This window comes from Pelodiscus sinensis, chromosome 3, assembly GCF_052426305.1.
Source record: "Pelodiscus sinensis isolate ZL-2025 chromosome 3, ASM5242630v1, whole genome shotgun sequence".
In the NCBI taxonomy this organism is placed as follows: Eukaryota; Metazoa; Chordata; order Testudines; family Trionychidae; genus Pelodiscus; species Pelodiscus sinensis.
Window position 1 is genome coordinate 54,096,158 of NC_143054.1, and position 23,090 is coordinate 54,119,247.

The following is a 23,090-nucleotide window of genomic DNA, read 5'->3' on the forward strand; positions in this document are numbered from 1 at the left end:
CATGGGGTCTGACACCTCCATGCACACCACCAGCTCCACTTATTGTCTGCACACTGGCTGAGAGTTTGGGAGCTGAGAATCAATTACCAGTAGTTTCTGACCAGTTCCTTTTCCAACACTGGGGAGAGGCAGGGTACACCTGCAGTAATTGGAAGGAAGTAACTAGAACTAGGTGGCATAAGATGGAGCCAGAACCTGTGTCAATAGGGGGCCAGTGCATGGGCCTGATAATGCCTGTATCCTAACAATACCTGTATCCATGGGAGAACAGAATGGAGGCAGGGAATGGGACAAAAGGACCTTGTGTGCCAGGTCAGAGCCACTGAAATTTGGCTTGGCTGTCCCTCCATGCCAAAGGGCTCTACGTTTAGGTCATCAGGTTGTTAGTACTTCACCAGAAGCGCTGACTCTATGGGAATAATAAGGCTGGAACACCCACAAAGTTTAAAAACCACAAGACTATATTAATTATATATCTCAAACAAAATATCAGCTATGCACAACAGCAGGGGGTTTACCAGAGTCAGTGACGCTTGGGACGATTGATGGTTGCTGGCGACCTCGGTCTTTGGTCCTTTTGGGACTCAGACGAGGAACAGTCAGGAGTCCCTCGTTGGAAGAAGATGTTGAGGCTGGCGACCTCAATCCTTTGGCTTTTCTGAGCCTCGGGAGAGGTACTGCCAGGAGTCCCACGAAGAACTGGAATAGAGAGCGACGATCGCCTTCCGCAGGTCATGCCTCTTCCTGCTCTTTGGGGGCAGCTGGAGCAGACGATGGAAGTTAAACCCTAAACTGCTATGCCCTAAACTTATCCTAAAAATTAAACCCTAAACTATCTCCCGATGTGCCCGCCGTACAGACTCGATGACGGCCAATAAGCGGTTCCCGACGCGGCCTAATGGACAGACTCGATGACGAGAGATAACCTAACTAAAATACTAAACTAACTTAAATCTAAAGTGGAAAGACATAGACCTTCCGTCTAGTCACTTCCTTAACTTATCATAGTGCATTTGCTCTAATCAGTCACGCTCGGGACAGCACGATCCAACCACCAGGTCTCTCATACCACTAACCTAGCCTATGCCTGACCCGACGCAACGCCCACCGTATGCGTTGCGGAGGCTTTTATAGGCTACAGTCATGCATATGTATGAGGACTTAGATTTAAAACGGTTGGCTGGTGGAGGACGCTAATTTACATAAGTTTGAAATGATTGGTCTTTCTACACATTAATACATTATTCAGGAGACAACGGTATTCCTTATGAATATTCATCCAGTCAACTGTTAGACTGATGAATATTTATTTACAGTTGGTCAGATTTTTAAAAGACCGCATTCGCACAGTCAGCATGACTCAGCATTATACATATATGATGACATATGTGACAGATCTTAAGCAACACAGCTTATTCAGTTTACATACATATGACTCATTAACATTAATTATACATAGTTAAAACAGATGCTCATTACAGGTGTTATTACAGATATCATGTCAGGCATTCATTTAATATGCAAGCATTTATTTAACATGCAGTTTATTCCAATTCTGTCAGCAGCAGTTCATGTTCACTGTTGCTAGTCACAGTACAAGCTATTAGGGATTTTAAGAGGCAGGTTATCGGGTAATTGTGTAGTTGATACAATTTGTATCAATTAGGGAAGGTGTTCAGAAGGGACTACTCCTGCTGTGGCTCTGCAGTTTAAATACAGTAAGAGCTAGGGCTATGTCTAGACTGCAAGCCTCTTTCGAAAGAGGCTCTTTCGAAAGATACTTTCGAAAGAGCCTCTTTCGAAAGATAGCGTCTAGACTGCACGTGGAACTTTCGAAAGAGCAAGCCGCTTTTTCGAAAGAGAGCACCCAGTGAGTCTGGATGCTCTCTTTCGAAGAAGCCCTATTTACATTCAAGAACGCCTTCTTTCGAAAGAAGGCGTTCTTCCTCGTAAAATGAGGTTTACTGCCGTCGAAAGAAAAGCCGCGTTCTTTCGATTTAATTTTGAAAGAACGCGGCTGCAGTCTAGACGCAGGTGAAGTTTTTTCGGAAAAAGGCTACTTTTCCCGAAAAAACACCAGAGTCTGGACACAGCCTAGGTGCTCAGGCAGCCCAGCTCCTACTACATTTAAATTGCAGAGCTGCAGCGGGGATAGCTCATGGACCCAGCATGAGCCAGGACTGAGCCAGGCTTGTTCAGTCCTGGGTCACGTTGGGTCTAGATGTCCCTGTCTGCCGGGGGTCCCAGCAGTGGGAGTGAAGCTGGCCGCAGACAGGGGCTGCTTTGCTGAAGCAGTTCCTACCTGCAGGAGAGGGGGTCCCATTTCCCTTTGGGGACCCCCCCTCCCGCAGACAGGGACTGCTGCCAGATTAGCCTCCCCTGGCCCTCCCACATTACTGCTTCTAATAGAGGCAGCAGAGTGTGTGTGTTGGAGGGGGGAGGGGGCGGAAAGTGGCACTGAGGAGACTGTGCTGGGGGGAGATGGGGGGATGCCTTTTAAGCCAGCTGCCTCCAGCACTGGCTTCTGCTTTCTCCCTTTGCTGCCTCTGATATAGAGGCAGTGGTGCGGGGGGGGGGGGAGGGGGGAGGTTTGCAAGTAGTCGAGTCAACTACCTGATAAATCTAGGCTTATTGGGTAGTTGACTAATCTACTCCTCTTTTACATCCCTACAAGTTATTACATATTGCTGAGAATTTTTCTATATATTTATAGGGCTTCTGTAAATTCATGCTTTGTGTCATATTCTTGCTCAAAATAAAATTATAGCCACAATCAGGCTAATGGGAAATTGGTAATAAGTGCTGTGTGGTATGAGGTGGAGCCCCACCCTTTCCTGAGTGACAGGAAGATGGTTGAATCAATGAGTGACATTGGGACTCTGCACATAGGGGTCCTACCCCCAAGCCCTGGGATCTGATCATCTCTTTACCCCCTGCTACACTTGTCAGTTTAAATACTCTGACGGGTGCTCTGATTTGTGTGGGTACAGATTCTAATTTGCTGGTCAATTCTAATTAGCCGGTGCATTGCACATCTCTCCTCCCCAAAGTATTTTCACCAGCTGCCTATGGGCATGCCAAATAAAACCATCTGTATTATGCTTAGACCCTAACCCTAAACCATCCCTGCATTAGATGATGATTTTGATATCCCAGGTTGGTGTCATGTATTCTAGATTAGGCAGAACTGAAAAGTCCATCAAAAGAAGAGTTTTTATCACAGTAATGTTTAAAACAGAATGCACCATCTTTCCTTACCTTAAATAAGGTGGTTCTTCAGATGATGTTCCCATGGGTGCTCCACTGTAGGTGACGGGTTTATCTCCAGAGCTGCAGTTCAGAGCTTTTCCTAGCACTTGACAGTTGGGCCACATGTATGGAAGGTGCCTCACACCATTGTCAGTTTAGTGCCTTGCATGCACAGACCAATTCCCCCCTCCCCCTTTCAGTTCTTCGCTTACCTCCCTGGGTCGTGAATGGAGCTCATATTTTGCCTCAGGTGTTTATTCTCCTCATGCAGCCTCACAGTTTCTTCCTGACTCCTTTATCAATTCCTGGTGTCTTCTTCAGCTCCCCGGACTTGCTGAATATGATCAGGGGAGTGTGTTTTTCCCTCACAACACTCCTCTCCTATGACATCTCATCACTACCATCAGTACCATGGAAGACTACCACCCGCCATGGTACCTGGAGTGGTCATACCCTCCTCCCCATTACCCACCTTGATGGGCCCCATGGGACCTCTGGGAGTTTGAGATGCTGCTACACGCCCTGTCTACTCCAGCAAGGAGGCTTCCATCAGCCTCTCCATCCCACACCCTCTCGACTACAGTTGACTCGGAGAAAGAGGAGGGTCAAATCCTAGATAACATCAAAGCACAAGCTCCAGAGAGCGCTCTTAGAGACAATTCAGCTTCACCTCCTTATGACGCTGTAGTTCCAGAAGACATGCACACCTCTGATTACTTGAAAGAATTCCAAGAACTTTTTAAGAGCGTGGCCACCACCCAGGAAGTTTCCCTCCTAGACACAAGAGAAATAGCATTGCCTCCTGAAGAACATCCCCCCCCCTCTTATCAGGGAAGGATTGCTCTACCAATCGGTGAAGCCATTATGGAAGTGTCAGATGACATATGGTAAACACCCGCCTCCATCCAGCCAACTTTCAAAAAAGGCGACAAAGTACTTTGTTCCTGCTAAAGACCTAGACTTCCTTTTCTCCCATCACCCACCAAATTCCTTAATAATAGAGGTAGAAAACCAATGCTCGAAAACCCCTCAATTCAAGGTGGCACCCAACAACAAAGAACATAAAAAATTAGACCTCTTTGGGGAAAAAAATATATTCTTCAGCCACACTAGAACTCAAATTTACTAACTACTCAGGATTCCTAGCTAACTGTGATTTCAACAACAACTACAAACTGGCTGAACTTCTGGAATACCTTCTGGACTCCAAAAGGCCCACCCTCAGAGCTGTCCTCTATGAGGGGCATACCATCTCCCATATGGCACTATAATCGGCAATTGATGTGGCTGACACAGTGGCTAGTGCAACATCCGCAATGGTGGTGATGAGGAGAGAGTGCCTAGGAGCTTCAAACTAAGGTGGAGGATCTCTCTTTCGACAAAAAAAGCTCTTTGCCGCCACCACAGACAAGATCCTACACAATAGCAAGGACTCCAGAACTACTCTCATACAGGCGGAAACACTACACCTCATACAACAGAAACAGGGACTCCTACTACAACTGTCCTCAGCACAAACTTTATGATTACAACCGATCCAGACCATAGCCTCAGAGGAAGTGCGTACCCCAATCACGCTTCACCAGCCTCCAGGCTTCCAAACAGCAAATTAGAAATTTTTGTCGAGGGTCTGCCCAACCTCCCCAGTCATCCAGTGACAATAAGCTAGAAACGCCTTTTTCCACCATTGGGACTCCATAACGTTGGACCAATGGGTAATAGAAATCATCCATACAGGATACACTATTCTCTTCACTTTGCTTCTCCCTACCCTCCCCCATTTTCTGTCCCTCTTCAAGGACCCCCTCACAAGACCCCAATTAGGAGCAATAGAAGGGGTCCTTGATCCATACTGGGAAGGTGGGTTTTATTCAACTTCCTGACCCAAAAGTGCACAAGAGGCTGGAGACCAATTTTAGATCTCCGCAAGCTAAACAAGTTTCTACGGAAACAGCACTTCAAAATGGTCACCTTGGCTTCAGTTATTCTGGCACTGGACAGAGGGGACTGGTTTGCAGCCCTTGACCTATAAGATGTGTGCTTTCACGTTACGATACATTTAGCCCACACACGTTGCCTCTGCTTCACTGTGAGGAAGGATCACTTTCAGTACAGGAGTCTCCCCCTCCGCCTTTCCTCTGCCCCTCGAGTTTTCTTGAAGGTCCTTGCAGTAGAGGCAGCCAACCTTCATCAACAGGGGGTCGTGATTTTCCAGATTGGACAACTGCCTCATAGAGGGCTACTCACAAATGGTAACCACCAGCATAGTTTCAAAGGCCAACCATCTATTCAGGCATCTAGAACTTCTTATAAATAAACAGAAATAAACTTTACATCCTGTTTGAGAGAGTTCATTGGAGCTCATCGTGATTCTATTTTGGCCCAGGCTTGTCTCCCACATCAACCGTTTATTATGCTGCAGGACTGAGCGGTCACCCTTTCTATGAGCCTTTCAACTACCGTACATACCTGTCTTCAGTTGATGGGCCATATGGCCACTACCACATACTTTGCTCAGTATGCATGCCTCCATTTCTGTGCCCTAGAGCACTGGCTGGCATCCGCTTACCTGTAAAAATGGAAACAGTTCTCATCGTGGTGTTCCGCTCCATTCAGTCCTCAACTACATATACCGTCTAAAAAGTGGAGGCATGTCCACCTCCTCTCTCAAGGTACATTTGGCAGCGATCACAGCCTTCCATGAATGGATTGATGAATCATTGGTATTTGCTCACCCCATAACCAAGAGGTTCCTCGAACCTCCAGAACCTCTACCCTCCTTGAAGCCCCCCATCACCTTCCAGGGACTTAAATTTGGTTTTAGACCCTCCTTTGAACCCATGGTTAGCTGCCCACTCTCTCTTACAATGAAGGTGCTGTTTTTAGTAGTTATCTCAACAAGGAGAGTTATTGAAATAGGGGCCTTAATGGCTGGGCTGCCTTACATGATATTTACCAAGGACAAAATAACTTTACGACTGCATCCGTCATTTCTACCCTAAATTGGCACCTCCTTTCATATCAGTTAGCCCATAGTTCTACCTACGTTTTTTCAAAAACCCCATGCATCCAGAAGGGACTCCATGCTTTATACCTTGGACGTTTGGCGGGCGTTAGCATTTTACATAGACAGGACATAGGTAATCCACACCAAAATGATACCTTCCTATATACCGCAATGCCACTCTCTCCACAATAAGTCACTAGCAGCTCCATCAAAGCACACTCCACCTGTGCTACAGCAACATTTATGGCTTTCCTACACAACGTGCCTCTTAAAGACTTATACTGGGCAACCCCTTGGTCATCTGACCATACCTTCTCCAGGCATTATGCTATCATGCCTCAGCTTGCAACCAACGCAGTGGTGGCTACAGTGGTGCTATCTGTGGCTGCCAAGCAGTAACTCAGAGTCCTACCGTCCAGAATGGATACTGCTTTGTAGTCACCTACAGTGGTGCACCCACAGACATCATCCAAAGAAGAAAAGGAAGTTACTCACTTTGTGTGGGTGCTCCGCCTTCCTCCCTTCCGCTCAGAGTCCTGAGACAATGAAATGAAGGGAATGGTCAGGCTATGTGCGCAGGGCACCAAACTGCCAATGGCATGATGTGCTTTCCGTGCATCTGCGGCCTGACTGTCAACTGCTAGGAAAAGCTCCAAACTGTGGGTCCAGGGATGATCCATCACCTACAATGGAGCACTGGGGGACACACCTTGAAGAACAGTTGTTTCTGCACAAAGTGAGTAACTTCCTTTTCTGTGCCACTGTTGTCACTTGTATAGGTCGAATGGAGTAATGCTTGCTTTTTTTGTTGTTGTCCCACTTGTCAGAAAATTGGAAAACCTCTTTTAAAACAAGAATTGCCTTCTCATATTTTCACATACGTGTGTCAAACTTGGGAAAAAAAATCTAGAGAACGTTACTTTTGTGTTGCACAAGTTTTCACTCAGAGCTGCATGTTTAAACCTTTGATTGCTAGGGATCATGTCCCTACCTATCCCTAGTACCTTCTAGCAGGGATGACTGATAACTGTCCTCATGTTTGCAACTACTATGCCTTACCTTTCTTTAGGAAGGCTTCATGCTTTGTCTTGTATATTTCTTACCGTGACTTTGTAAAATTACCTTGAGTTGATGGGATAAATATGATCAACTTCTGTTGAATTTAAGCTTTTATTTAAAAAGGTCATGGGACTCTTGGTTGACTAAAACCTTAAAAATGTGAACCATATTTAGTAGCTGCTTTATTTTCCATTGTCCTTGTTTCAGGAGCAAAGATAATAGCAGGGTAAGGTTGCAGCTACAACAGCTACTGCCGAATACTCTGCTTCCCTTTTCCTTGGGATATATCTGTTAACTTTTGACTGTCTAAAGTTAGACGCAAAATATGTCTCAGCTACCTCTTGAGACTAGTCCCAGCTGCTTCCTCCTGCCTGACTCCAGATGTTCTCTCCTTTGGTTTAGATAGTGAATAGAAAATACACAGTTCTTTATTCTCCCCAGCAAAGGATCAAAGCTCCTGTCAGTTTAGTTTCCCTTTTCGGCAAGCAAGGGAGTTGAATAAATGCCTGGTCCCTTGGTGGAATGTGAGGAAAAACTGCTCAATATGAAGCAGCAGGAGATGAGATCATGGAAAAACATAGCCTGTACATTTCTGTATACAGCCACTGAACATTTGAAGGTGTACTGCTGAGTTCATTTGGTGTGACTGGGAACTGAACTGAATATGTGGTGAGTACCGGGGACAGAAAGGAGTATGAGAATTGATAGAGACCAGAAAAGATTGGATTAGTTAGCAAAATAAGTGGTGAATTTGCTAACGTTAGGGAAATTTAATTTGAAGTGAATGAAGGGCTGAGTGAGTCAGGTGGATGAATGGTGACTGAATAGGAAGGATAAGTAGGGGTTGAGTGGGGCTGAAGAGGGAGTAAATTGATATCGTGGTTTGGTATACATGGAAAAACATTTATGAAATGTGTTGGTGTGCCCTGGAGTGTTGAAGCGTACAACCAAGCTGGTGGTAATTTTAATAGTGTGCTGGTAATTTTTTTTTAAATTTTATTTTGGAAAGCTAACTTACTAGTATTCATTTAGGTTCCATAAACTAGCTCGATTTTCATTTCCAGACAATTGCGGAGCTAGTACTAGCTGTGTATGTGGGCTTCTAGCCTTTATAAGCTACCTCAATTGTTTGTTTGAAACCTAGCTGATCCACAAGAATGGATCTATACTAATATCTCATTTCTTTCCCTGAAACAGAGTTGAAAATGTTTGGTGTTCTTTGAGGAGTGTCCCTGTGAGCACACCACTGTAGGTGTCTTAGTGCCCTTGTACTTCTATTTGGAACTTTTTAGCAGCAGTACCCTGGGTGCAGATGTGTATGCGTGGTGCCGCTCACGCTGGAGTGAATGTGTCAACGTATGTGCATCATCAGTCGTCCCTCAGTTTCTTCTAAACTGCCTCAGGCTTAGTTGGAACTGAGCAGCGGTTCATTCTTATCATCAGATAAGATTGTGTAGTTTCTAGTGAGGTTTTTTCCTCCCTTATTTAGTTTGGGTGCTTTTCCTTCCTTCCTTTTTCCTATTTAAAAAAAAATCCCATTTCTTTCGTTATTTCCTTACCGGTTAGTTGGAGAAGAATGCCAGGCTCTCCTGGGTTTGAGAGGCTTTACTTATTGGCTGTCCATCCCAATAATGGATGGACATGTCCAATGTATCCGTTGTCAGGAGCAAGATCATTCCCCACAGAAAAGCCACCATGGTGTAAAAAGCTTTCTTGCAGATCACTGGCTCTTAGGGACCTGGAACTCAAGTTCCTTATGATGGAGAAGACTGAAATCAACATCTGAACTGGTATCACAAGCTTATCCACCCCAAACATCTCCCACAGCAACTTCAGACCAAGGGACATCAGTGCTGTAGGAGCCTCTGGCTAAGACAACCTTGAAGAGGAAGCATTCCTCTCCTACCACTGAAAGACCTGCAAAAAAGGTTTCCCCTCAAAGCCTTCCTCAGCACTGACTGTAAAGGTTTAACGGGACAAGCAGGTTCCAGGCACTCCTGGCGCAGACAAGTTCTGATGGGCAGTGCCAACCAAGGAAGCACTCCCTGTGGTCTCGGCACCAAAACCAAAAAGGACCACATTTGCACCATCTGTACTAACAGCATCATCACCAGGACAAGTGGCACTGAAATGCACACCACATAGGAGTAAGGACTGTTTGGATCCATCAGCACAGACCCTGTCTAAGAAAGTACTGGGGCTGTGTGCTGAGACTTCTTCGGTACTGATGGCAGCCATGACTCACCAGCATGATGACTCTGTACTGCCACAGCATACCCAGGTGACTACCAGTACTGGTTAACCACACAACAAGAACTGGTGGTCATGTCAGTGCTGGGGACCCCTCTCTTCAACACTAATGCCACACCTACCCTTGAGAGACCAAGAAGGCTTGCCACCCCCTGTAGTTCTGCTCTACCTTTTTCGAGTGCGGATGAGGACAACGAGGAAATCTCTCTCCTCGCCACTCTTTGCCCAAATCTGCTTCTCAGCTGCAACAGCAGGCCAGATGTTGGCAGCCTTTCCTCTTTTCTTTCAGGAAAGATGTTCTCCATAGAGTCAGCACTCCATATCAGTACACTAGATCTCTGAGCGGTCATATGAGTCTGCAAACATTTCCTCTCCCTGACACGCCATGAATAAATGAGAATACTGACAGACAACATGGCATTCATGTTTAATATAAATCAGCAAAAGGGGAGCCAGGTCTTACTATCTTTGCAAGAAGCCACCGCCCCCATAGAACGGGTGCATTGAGCATTGATGAGTGGGGCGTCTACCTCCCATGAAAGGAAAATGTGATGACAGATTGTCTGAGCCAAAACTTTCATCAGAAATGAGTGGTAGATCTACTCATAAGTCCTGCATACCATGTTCCAGAAGTGGGGTTTTCTGAATGTAGACTTGTTTGCCATATTTCACAATGTGAAATGTCCCAAGTACCGTTGCAGACTGGGTCTGGACCAGAACTTTCTGGGTGATACTCTGTTGTTCAACTGGGCAGACAAACTAACCTATACTTTGCAACTCCTTACCACTATTCAAGGAGGTCATCCAGAAAATAAAACAGGACAGGGCCAAAGTCCTATTGGTAGCGCTGGCATGGCCCAGGCAGACCTGATTTCCTTTCCTGTTGCAGATGTCTGTTGCTTCTCTGCTTTGTATTCCACAACTCCCGAATCTCCTTATCACAGGATGAAGGCAGAATTCTCTACCAAGGTTTTCAGAGATACACCTCAAAACCTGTATCCTTCAAGGCTAACCTTATCCAACTTCATCTATTTGAAAGAGGTCTGTCACTTAATCATGAACAGTCACAAAGCGAGCACCAGAAAAACCTACACCGAAAAAGGCATAATTTCATTATTTGGGCCACTCACAATGAACTATCCTCTCGCTCAGCACTGCTACCAAGAGTGCTAGATTACCTTCTTTTCTTGAAGATGCAATCTCTCAAACTCATCAGTGAAAGTTCACTTGGCAACTATCTCAAGTGAGTATTCCCACATAGACGGATACTCTCTTCTCACCTGACTACAAAGAAGTTTTTGAAAGGATTCAACAATGTGTTCCCTCTCTTGAGGCAAATCACACCATTCTGGGATCTGAATTTCATCCGTTCCACCTTGACTAGTCATCCATTTGAATCAATGGCAACTTGTTTACTTCCACTTCTTTCAATAAAAGTTGTTTTCCTCATGACCATTACCATGGCAAGAAGAGTCAGTGAGCTCACTGCATTCATGGCTGACCCACCCTTTACTGTATTGTGTAAGGACAAAGTGGTGCTCAAACCTCACCCAAAATTCCTTCCCAAAGTGGTCTTGCAGTTCCACATCGAACCTTTATACTTACTTGTCTTCTGCCAGAAGCCTCATCCAGATGCCAGTGCCACTTATATCCATTCTTTAGACGTCCGTTGCACTATTGGCATTTATGTTAAAAAAAAAAAAAAAAGACATTCTCTAAGGCTCTTTCTTTCCATAGCAGATTGTTCCAAAGGCCAGGCAATTTCTAAAGACTAAGTGGATGGTAAATTGAATCAGAATGTGTTGTTCGCTCAACAAAGTACCACTCCCAGATCAAATTCGAGCTCAGTTCACCAGAGCAGTTGCTGCCTCTACAGCTTTTCCTCAATGTCCCTATTACTGACATTTGCCGGGCTACAACATGCATCTCAACACATACCTTCACAAAACATTACACTATTGATAGATATGCTTTTCAATACACAAAATTTGGAGTGGCAGTTCTCTCTGCCACTCATAATACAGATCCAAAGCCCCTCCTTCCAAATTCTCAGTGCACTGCTCCATAGTCAACTACAGTGGAGCGCCCACAAGGACACTCCTCAAGGAAGAAAAAAAGTTACTCACCTTATGCAGTAACTGGTGTTCTTTGAGATGGGTGTCCCTGTGGGTGTTCCACAACCCTCCTTCCTCCCCTCAGCTTTGGAGTTTTAACATCTCTGGTAGAGAGGGAACTGAGGAATGGTTGATGGCATGTGTGGGTCAGCAAGCTCACTATGGAGCAAGTGGCACTGCGCATGTGTGTCGGCACTCAGGGTATCACTGCTAAAAAGTTCCAATTAGAAACATCAGGGTGCTGAGACACCTAGAGTAGAGTGCCCACAGGCACTCTTTTTAAAGGAATAACCTTTTTTTATGGAACAATAAATTTTTATTCTCAGCAGTCTTATCTATGGTGCATGAAATGGTTAGACTATCTGAAAGCTTTCTGTTTGCAAAAGCATTAAAACTGAATGCTTTTTCTTTCATTCTAAGCACATTTTAGGGAACATGTTCCAGACTGTAGTTAGAGCCTGGATAACTTTATATTTGGACAAATGCTGAATGAAATTTATTATAATAAAGAATGCTAAAGCAGCTTTGATTTTTAGGTGATTGGGTACTGGAGTTGGTCATGAACTCACCATGAGCGTTGAGTCTCTTTTCTCCTATAATGCTTATTGCCACAAGAAATAAGTCGAAATGTATGAAAAAGAATATTCAGGATGGACCTTTATATTTAGCAAAATGATAAATGGCCTTATTCTATTACAGTAAACACCTTTAGGACCCAGGGGGCGCCGGATTATCAGATTTGCTGGACTATCAGAAGGGGGGGCTATAAGGGGTCTGAGGTGGGAGGGGATGCCACCCCACACCCCTCATAGCCCCTCCTTCCGATAGTCTGGCTCTGCCCCAGACGTCCCTGATTCAGCCGCTGCTGGTCAGTTTCAGCAGTGGCTTAATCAGGGATGCCTGCAGCAGAGTAGCTGGAGTGCTGCCAGGTTAGTCCGGTAGCGCCGACCCTTGGCACGGCGAGACCAACCCAGCAGCACCCCAGCTGCTCTTGGAGACGCCTGGAGCAGAGCAGCTGGGGTGCTGCCGGGTTGATCCTGCAGCGCCACTCCTCAGTGCTACTGGACCAACCCGGCAGCACCCCAGCTGTCCCTGATTCAGCCCCTGCTGAAACTGACCAGCGGCTGACTCCAGGAAGCCCGAGGCAGAGCTGCTCTGTCCCGGGGTTCCTGGAGTCAGCCGCTGGTCAGTTTCAGCAGCGGCTGAATCAGGATGCCTGGGGCAGAGCAGCTGGAGGGCTGCTGGGTTGGTCCCACAGTGCCGAGGAGCAGCGCTACTGGGCCAACCTGGCAGCACCCCAGCTGCTCTACCCCAGATGTCCCCAAGTCAGCCGCTGCTAAATCTGATAAGCGGCTGACTCCAGGAAGTTCGAGGCAGAGCTGCTCTGCCCCGGGCTTCCTGGAGTCAGCCGCTGGTCAGTTTCAACAGAGGCTGAATCCAGATGCCTGGGACAGAGCAGCTGGGGTGCTGCTGGGTTGGTCTGGTAGTGCCAACCCTTGGCGCTGCCAGTCCAACCCGGCAGCACCCCAGCTGCTCTGTCCCAGGTGTACCCAAGTCAGCCGCTGCTGAAACTGATCAGGGGCTGATTCCAGGAACCCCGGGACAGAGCAGCTCTGCCTCGGGCTTCCTGGAGTCAGCCGCTGGTCAGTTTCAGCAGGGGCTGAATCGGGGACAGCTCGGGTGTTGCTGGGTTGGTCCCGCAGCCCTGAGGGGCAGCGCTATGGGACCTACCCGGCAGCACTCCAGCTGCTCTGCCCCGATTCAGCCGCTGGTCACTTTTAGCAGCGGCTGAATCGGGGGATCTGGGGGCAGAGCAACTCCAATGGTCCGGCTGCCTGGAGCACTTCCGGGTTCCTGATGGTGCCGGGCCATCAGGAGTGCCGGACCAACAGATGCTGGACCATCGGAGTTTTACTGTAGATAGAATTTTTTTGCCAACTCTTATCCCATACTCTGAAGAGTACATCTATTTGTGGTCACAAACAGATTTTACAAGAGAACCTCTACCTTGGTCTGGAATTTTCTGTTATAGCTTCCTATTGAGATCTCAAATTATTGGTCCATGATGAACTATAGGCAGCATGCTGGAATCTCTAACTGAACAAAAGTGATTCTTGAGGCAGAGCAAGAGAACCCTGAATCCTGTGGGGGGGGGGGGGGAAAAGCAGAAGAAGTGGGAGAGTCTCACTAAAAATGGCACCTGAAGTTGTATCCTGTTCTTTGCTCAACTAGCCATCCAGAGAATAAGTGAAAGACTATGCATCATCTAATCCATGCACCAAGTCTATACAGGTGACCCCTGCATTTACGACCTAATTGGTTCCTGGAGAACTGTTATAAGTCAAGCCAATATTATAAATGGTGGTTCCATTCCTGGAAACCCATTTCATACCCTAAAAATACCAAAATTGACTATGGAAATGGAAGAAAACTAAACTAAATAGTTCAAATAATGCACAAAATAACTAAAAAGTGAAGACTGATATGGCAGAGATGTGCATAGGTCAAGCAGCAGCTGTAGACTTGTGAGTCTTACAGACGTTATGCATTTCCTCTTTTGGGATGACATGTGGACTCTGCGTCATATGCCGCCGTAAATACGATGTGGATTGGGGGATTTTAAGATCTATTTTGGATGAAAAAATGGCTGTAAATGCGGGGGGTTGTAATTCGGGGGTCGCCTGTGTACATCTGAAAGAGAAAAAGGAGAATCACTTCCCTGCATGCAAACTGAGTTCAAGTCACTTGCAAAATCAGAACTAGTTCTCAGCTGAGATTTGTCACATGAGCTAGGAAGACGATGGCTTCTGAGTTCTCCAAGATTCCAGTCCTAGGTTAGCTACCTAGTTAGTCAGAAGTCATTTTGGGTTAAAAGCATACTATTCCAAAGCTACCAAGAGCCTGATTTTAGGGTATTTTCATATAGATGCAGAAATGATTAGAAAGATGCAAGCATTGCATTTCTGTGGTAGGGGGAATAGACTAAGTGAATAATGTCTAGCATAAGTTCATTATGTACACTATTTTTCTTTCAGATTTGTTATTGCCTTAATAGCTAACCCTTTTTTCTTCTCATTGTCTGAATTTATTGTATTTTTCTGCCAGGTAAGTACTGCTTTACTATTTATGTAGTTTAAACATGGATTTTTTTTCTGAAGCATTTTTCATAATACAAGCAGTTTTTTTTCTATAATCAAATTTTAATGCATAGTATAAATCATATACCACCAAGATATCTCTAAAAACCTGAGCCTCAATTGTCGTTCCCTAGAGCAGTGGTCTCCAACCTTGCTAAGCATGAAATCACTTTTTGAATTTGTGCAATCTAGCATCTACCTCAAACCCAAACACCCTTGCCCCGCCTCCTTCCTGCCCCTTCTCCGAGGCCCCGATCCTTCTCACTCCATCCTTTCTCCCCTATCCTCACTCACTTTTATCAGGTGAGGAGTAGGGATTTGCGGTGCAGAAGGGGTTCAGGACTGGGGCCAGGTTTCAGAATGCTGGCTCCAGCTGGGCACTTCTTACTACAGATGACTTGTGGGTGGTGGTACAAGGGACTAAGGTAGGCTCACCCCTGCCACTCCCAAAAGCAGCCAGCAAATTCTCTCCATTCCTGCCCCCACTCTGCTCTGTGGAGATGATGGGTTACAGGGTGGAGGGAGGGGCATCCTGACATCAGCTCCCCCTCTCCTTCCTCTTCTTTCCGGGCCCTGCACAGCAAGCAGGAGGCTCCCAGCGGTGAGGGGCACCTCCAAGGCAGAGGGCAGGACTAGCACCACAGAGCTGAGAGGTACAGATGAAGTACCAGCACTTGATAGCCTCCTGGCCAAACCAGTCAGGATCACCTTTCAGAAGTTCCAAGATCTACCAGTAGATTCTGATAAATTGGTTGGTGACCACTGCCCTAGAGAGAAAATGAGGTATGTTTCTTTTCATCCCATTTTTACCAAAAAATGATGCTGTCATTAAAGCTAAAAATGGGAAAAATAGAGGTGACATCCTGATAGTGATCCATTGTAAACTGCCAAATTAGGAAGACGATTGTGGCATTTTTTGGGGTGGGGAGGGGGAGAAATAAATATCCAAAACACAAGACCTGGTGGTGGTAGTTCTTGGAATGTTCTAAGGACAACTTTTTGTTTTAGTAAGTTTAACCAGGGTCAGCTATTTTTGACCTGTTTCTGCCTTAACAGTGAATCTGAAGGTGGAAGGCAATTTGAGCTAAAGTGGTCAGGAAATGATAGATCCAATGATTCTAAGAAAAGGAAGGATTTGCAAAATAAGGACAATAGACTAAAAGAAGAAAAAGCAGACTTTGACAAACTCAGAACTGTTAGGTAAAGTCCCAGGGGTAGAAAATATAAACGAAAAGGAGTGCAGGGAGCTAGCGGTTTCTAAAGGAGGCAAGATTAAAGGCACAACTCAATGCAGAGATAAAATAGGAAATATAGTAAGGGAAAAATATATACTCTATAAAGAGTTTTTTAAACGCCTGAAAAAAAAAGAATTCTACGGAAGTGGAAACATGGACAAATCAGTAAGGAAGAGCTTAAAAGAATACCACAAGCAACTAGGGATAAAATTAGTTGCAGCTTTTAAAAGCCGCCAGACTATTAGAAAAGGTTCTTTAATATAGAAAAACAAAGGAATGTGTGGATCCTCTACTTAGCAGAAGAGAGCTAATAACTTACGATACCCAAAAAGCTGAAGTGCACAATGCCAATTTTGCATCAGTTTTTTTCTTTTTTTAATGTGAAGGGTGATCAGATATGCATTCAACTCAACTGATATCAACAAGGAGAACAGAACACAAGTCAAACGGGGGAAAGAACAGGTTTAAGCTTATTTAGGTAAGTTAGCTGTATTCAAGTAAGAAGGGCCTGATGAAATTCATCTTGGGATATTTAATGAGCTAGTTTCTTGAAACCATGGTTTCTTGGAACCATTAGCACCTTTGTAAGCTCATGAAGGACTGGCAAGGTCCCGAAGGACAGAAAAAATTGTGAATGTAGTACCTGCCTTTTGAAAAGGGAAAACGATGAACTAGGAAATTAGACCAGTCAGCCTAATTTAAATTTCTGGAATGATATTGGACTAATTATTAAGTTTGTAAGGTCCTAGAAGATACAACAGTTGTAAGGAATAACCTGCATTGAGCAAATCATGGTACACCAATCTAATTTCTTTCTTTGAGAGAGTCACTGACTTAACAGGGAGAAGCAGTATATATTGATTTTTTTCGTAAGATTTTTCACATGGTCCCATACAACATTCTGAGAAGCAAAGCAGAAAAATAATACTGACTAGATGAAGTTACAGTAAGAAAGGTGCACAACTGTTTGAAAGACCATACTCAAAGAGTAGTTATCAATGGAAGTGTCTAGTAGGGTCCCACAAAGACTGTCTTCAGTTGATAGAAAGTATTTTCATTAATGACTTGGGTAATGGAGTGGAAAATATACATATAAAATTTGTGGATTAATACCATGCTGAGAGAGTTGCAGGCACTTGGAAGGACATAATGAAAATTCAATTAGACCTTAACTAATTGAAGAGCTGATTTGAAATCAAGAAGTTGAAATTTATTAAAGTATTTATTTAGGAAGTAAAAATTAAATGCACACTTACAAAATGGGGAAGAATTGCCTATATGGTATAGGTTGAACCTCTCTTAACTGGGACTCTCTGGTCTGGCAAGATCTCTGGTCCGGCAGGACCATGGGTAGTCCAGGACCAGAGTGTCCCCATGGAGGGCTAGTCACTGGAAGTCCTGCAGGGGGGCTAGAGCCCAGTAGTAGTGGGGTTGCCCTGTGGCAGCAAAACTGGGAGCCTAGCAATAGGGTTGCCACCCGGTGCCAACACTGTAGGAAGTGGGGTTGGAGCAGGAGGCAGCAGGGATGAAGCTCAGCAGTGAAACTGCCTGGTGAGACTGGGAGGCAGTGGGCCACTCAGCAGCACAATCAGGAGCCTGGCAGCTCTGCTACTGCCAAGTGCCTCAGCTGAGCGGTGGCATTAGGAGGCAGTGCTGCTGCCTTGCAAATCCAGGATTCTGACCATGGGGCTGCTTGACAGCGGGGTCAGGAACCCAGGAGTGGGGCTGTTGCCCAGTGGAGCAGCTGAACCCCAGCAGGGGGCTGCCCCGTGGGGCCGGGAGCCTAGCGCTGGTGGCGGGGCTGCCATGGAGGGGTCTGGAGCCAGTGGTAGGAGGGAGCCGTCTGGGAGGTTGGCAGTGAGGCCATGGCTGGGGGCCTGATAACGGGGGAGCCAAGAAATTACCTTCTCTTGTCTGGCAAAATCCCTCATCTGGAACCGGTCAGGCCTCGAAGGTACTGGACCAAGGAGGTCCAACCTGTACTATTGTAGAAATTGATCAACAGGTGGCAGTGGGTCACAAATTGAGTATGAGTCAATGAGATGCAGTTGTGAAAAAACTAATACTGTGGGATATATTAATAGGAGTGCCACATATAAGACATGGAGGTAGTTATCCTGCTCTACAAGTCTCTGGTGAGGCCTCAGCTAGAGTACTGTGTCCAATTCTGGGTGCCATGCTTTAGTAAAGATATGAACAAATTGCAGAGTTGAACGGAGAGCAACAAAAATGGTAAAATGTTTAGGAAATCTGACTTTATAACAGAAGTTGTATACTTTATAAAAAAAATAAATAAATAAATCCTCACTGACACGGCCCCTGACTGAGAGAGACACTCCCAACATTCTCCTTGTACACCAGAGCCCTAGGGGGGCCCCAAGCTAGTAGATTGTGTGTGTGCTCCAGCCCTGTGGTGGGATGGCAGGGGGGCTGGAGCATCAGCACAGTCTCCCCACTGCTGAGCGGGGGAGGGACCCTGAGCCTGGAGTCCAGATCCAGACAAGTTGGGGGCCACATCTGGCCCTGGGGCTGCTTTATAAAGACAGTTTTTAAAAAACTGGGCATGTTTAGTTTTGAGAGACTGAGGGAGAAACTGATAAGTCTTTAAATACATTAAGGGTTTTTAAAAAGACAACTGTGATTAAAGTGTTCTCAATGTCCATTGAAGGTTGAACAAGAAGTAATGGGCTTAATCTGCAGCAATACAGATTTAGGTTAGATATTCGGAAAAACTTTCTAATCATAAGGGTAGTTAAGATTTGGAATAGGCTTCTATGATAGAAATTCCTTGGCAAAGGATCTCCTATTCGTTGCAAAAATTATCACCACTGACTTGACAAGCCCACTACTCCACAAACACGTATCTGATGGGATATTTATCCATGAAGAGTAACATGTCAGATATCTATCGAAAGCTTGTAATTTGTTATGATTTATTAATCATTGCAAGATGTATGTATGGGTAATATTTAAGGAATATAATTTTATGGAAAATATGCTTTATGGACTTCGAGTAGAAATTACTCACAAGGGCTATGTGTAGACTACATCCCTCTTTTGAAAGAGGGATGTAAATTAGACATATCAAAATGGCAAATGAAGCTGGGATTTGAATTTCCCACACTTCATTTGCATAATATGAAATGAAAATGGGTTCTTTTGAAAATGGGTATTTCGAAAGTGAAACTGCTATCTAGACGTGGTTCTTTCTAAAAAAAAATAAAACCCCTTTTTTCAAAAGATCCTGTAAACCTCATTTTTGAGGAGTTACAGGATCTTTCAAAAAAGGGTTTTTTCGAAAGAACCACATTTAGACAGCGGTTTCACTTTTGAAATACCCGTTTTCAAAAAAAGAGGGATGTAAAAGAGGGATGTAGTTTAGACATGCTGACAGAGATAATGTTTCTCAGGGAGGGCCCATGTGGATAAGGGAAGTTGTCGCTCCACCCTGTTTAGCTAGTAGTGCAAGCTAACCAGTCAGCTCAGTTTTCAAGCCTTCGTCCTCCTGAAGACTTGACAGAAAACCATTAGAGAACTAGAAAAAGTGAAACCCTGTGGCGCTGAAGAGAAAACTTTTTACAGTAAAGGAGAGTTTTCCTAATCTAGGAACAGAAAGAAAAGGCTGTTTACTCTATAAAACAGGAGGGTGAATCACATTACGCACATGGTAGAATCATAGAATACTATAACTGGAAGGGACCTTGACAGGTCAAGTCCAATCCCCTGCCCTCACAGGTACCATTTAGACCTTCCATGATAGATGTTTATTTAACCTGCTCTTAAATATCTCCAGAGATGGAGATTCTATAACTTCCCTAGACAATTTATTCCACTGTTTAACCATTGTGACAGTTAGGAAGTGTTTCCTAATGTACAACCTAAACCTCTCTTGCTCCACTTTAAGCCCATTGCTTCTTGTCCTATCATCAGAAGCAAAGAGAAACAATTTTTTCTCCTCTTCCTTGTGACACCCTTTTAGATACTTGAAAACCTCTATGATGTCTCCTCTTAGTCTCTCCTTTCTAAACTAAACAAGTCCAATTCTTTCAGTCTTCCCTCATAGCTCATGTTCTCTAGACCTTTAATCATTCTTGTTGCTTTTCTCTGGACCTTCTTCAGTTTCTCCACATCTTTCTTGAAATGTGGTGTCCAGAACTGAACACAATACTCCAACTGAGGCCTAATCAGCTCAGAGTAGAGTGGAAGAATGATTTCTTGTGTCTTGCTCACAACGCCTCTGTTCATGCATCCCAGAGTCATGTTTTCTTTTTTTTGCAACGGTGTCACACTGTTGACTCATATTTAGCTTGTGGTCCACTATGACCCCTAGATTCCTTTCTGCAGTATTCCTTCCTAGACAGTCGCTTTCCATTTTGTCTATGAAACAGATTGTTCTGTGATTGGTCTGGGAGTATCGGAGGTAGGGGGGGCTTGCAACAACCCTTCCAGTCTGGGGAAAGCTCAGGACAACCTCCTTCCACCTTCTCCAACCCACCAACCAATGTGGCTTGCAGGAGATTAGCAGGACCAGTACTAGCAGCAGGAGTCTGCTGCCCCCCTTTTCCCCAATGCACTCACCAGCTGCTTTGCTGCCGCATTGCTCTTCTTCTCTCTGGGAAATATAGGGTGATCCTACTCCCTGCCCCGGAGCAGTGCGGACAGGAGAGCAAAGCAGCATGGCCGCATTATTCTGCATATACTTGCTGGTGAGTGTGGGGGATGAAGGGGTGGAAGATGGCAGATGCTGCTTTCCCTAGCAGCTGCCATAATTGGAGGATGGGGCAGTAGTCTTCTCTGCTAGTCCCCACAATGGCTGGTGGCAGGTCCCTTGCCTCTCCCACCCCCCAGCATTGGGGGTGCACATGACCCTCCCCCATGTGTCACTTCTTTAAATCCTGGTACCTGTGAAACCAGTCAGCTCTACAAGAGTGAACTTTGTGGAGAAAACCTATTTTATTATATAGGAATAATTAAGTGCAGACCCAGGTTTTTGTTTTTTCTTATAACAAATAATTTCCATCACCTTCTCATACTTCTAGTTAAATCCTACACTGTTTAGATAAGCCTTAAATTTATTGTAAGGGCTCACAAGTGCTTTGTCATTTACAGACATGTTGGCTTAAGATTAAAGCTGTTAAACAAGAGTACTCTGTGAGTAAGCGATGAGTAGTGAACTTTATGGGCTAGATATCATAGGGGAATGATTCAAAATATTGTGAACATAAGAGCGGCCATATTGGGTTACACCAAAGGTCCATCTAGCCCAGTATCCTGTCTGCCAACAGTAGCCAATACCAGATGCCCCAGAAGCGGGGAACAGGTAATCCTCATGTGATTCCTCTCCTGTCACCCATTTCCAAACAGAGGCTAGGGACACCATTTCTACTCATCCTGGCTAATAGCCATTGAGGGACCTAATCTTCATGAAACTATCTAGCCCCTTTTTTAAACCTGTTAAAGTCCTAGCCTTCACCACATCTTCTGGCAAGGAGTTCCATAGGTTGACCATGTGCTGAGTGAATAAAAACTTCCTTTTGTTTGTTTTAAACCTACCTATTAATTTCATTTGGTGACCCCTAGTTCTTATATTGTGGGAATAAGTAAATAACTTTTCCTTATTCACTTTTTCCATACCAGTCATGATTTTAAAGACCTCTATCATATTCTCCCCTTAGTTTCCTCTTTTCTAAGCTGAAAAATCCCAATCTTTTAAATCGCTCTTCATATGGGACCCATTCTAATGCCCTTTTCTGAACCTTTTCCAATGACACATCTTTTTTAAGATGAGGCGACCACATCTGTACAGAGTATTCAGGATGTGGGCGTACCATGGTTTTATATAGAGGCAATAAGATATTCTCTGTCTTATTCTCTATCCCTTTTTAAATGATACCTAAGATTCTATTTGCTTTTTTTGACTGCTGCTTTACACTGAGTGGATGTTTTCAGAGAACTTTCCACAATGACTCCAAGATCTCTCTCTCTCAGGTAGTTGTAACTAAATTAGTCTCCCTCATATTGTGTGTATAGTTGGGATTATTTTTTCCATTTTTTTAATTTACATTTATAAACATTAAATTTCATTTGCTATTTTGTTGCCCAATCACTTAGTTTGGTGAGATCTTTTTTGAAGCTCTTCACAGTCTTCTTTCGTCTTAACTATCTTGAGCAGTTTGGTATCATCTGTAAATTTTGCCACCTCACTGTTTACCCCTTTCTCTAGATCATTTATAAATAAGTTGAAAAGGGATGGGTCCCAGGAAGGATCCTAAGGGGACCCCACTAGTTACCTCTCTCCACTCTGAAAACTTACCATTTAGTCCTACCCTTTGTTTCTGGTCTTTTAACCGGTTATGAATCCACGAAAGAACCTTCTCTCTTATACCATGACAATTTACTTAAGAGCCTTAGGTGAAGGATCTTGTCAAAGGCTTTCTGGAAATCTAAGTATACTATATCCCTGGGATCCCCCTTGTCCACATATTTGTTGATCCTCTCAAAGAACTCTAGCAGATTAGTAAGGTGTGATTTACCTTCACAGAAACCATGTCGACTTTCCCCAACAAATTATATTAATCCATGTGTCTGACAATTTTATTCTTTACTATAGATTCAACTAATTTCCCCGATGCTGACAGACTTACCAGTTTGTAATTGCCAGGATCACCTCTAGAGCCCTTTTAAAATATTGGCATCACATTAGCTATCTTCCAGTCATTAGATATGGAAGCTGATTTAAAGGATAGGTGACAAACCACAGTTAATAGTTTTGCAATTTCCCGTTTGAATTCTTTCAGAACTCTTGGGGAAATGACAGCTGGACTTATTACTGTTAAATTTATCAATTTGTTCCAAAACCACCTCTAATGACACCTCAATGTGGGACAAATTCCTCAGATGTGTCACCTAAAAGAAATGGCTCAGGTTTGGGGATCTCCCCGATATCCTCAGCTGTGACGTCTGAAGCAAATAATTCATTTAGCTTCTATGCAATTCTGGGTGCACCGATTAATGTACCAGGTGACGTTGGGGCAGATAT

At 44.5% G+C, this 23,090-nt stretch overlaps 1 protein-coding gene across 3 annotated transcripts in view; it reads left to right on the top strand.

Annotated features, from left to right (window-relative positions):
* Window positions 1-23,090, top strand: part of SMAP1 (small ArfGAP 1) — a 197,755-nt gene that overhangs the window by 30,696 nt on the left and 143,969 nt on the right. The gene's annotated exons all lie outside the window — the stretch shown is intronic.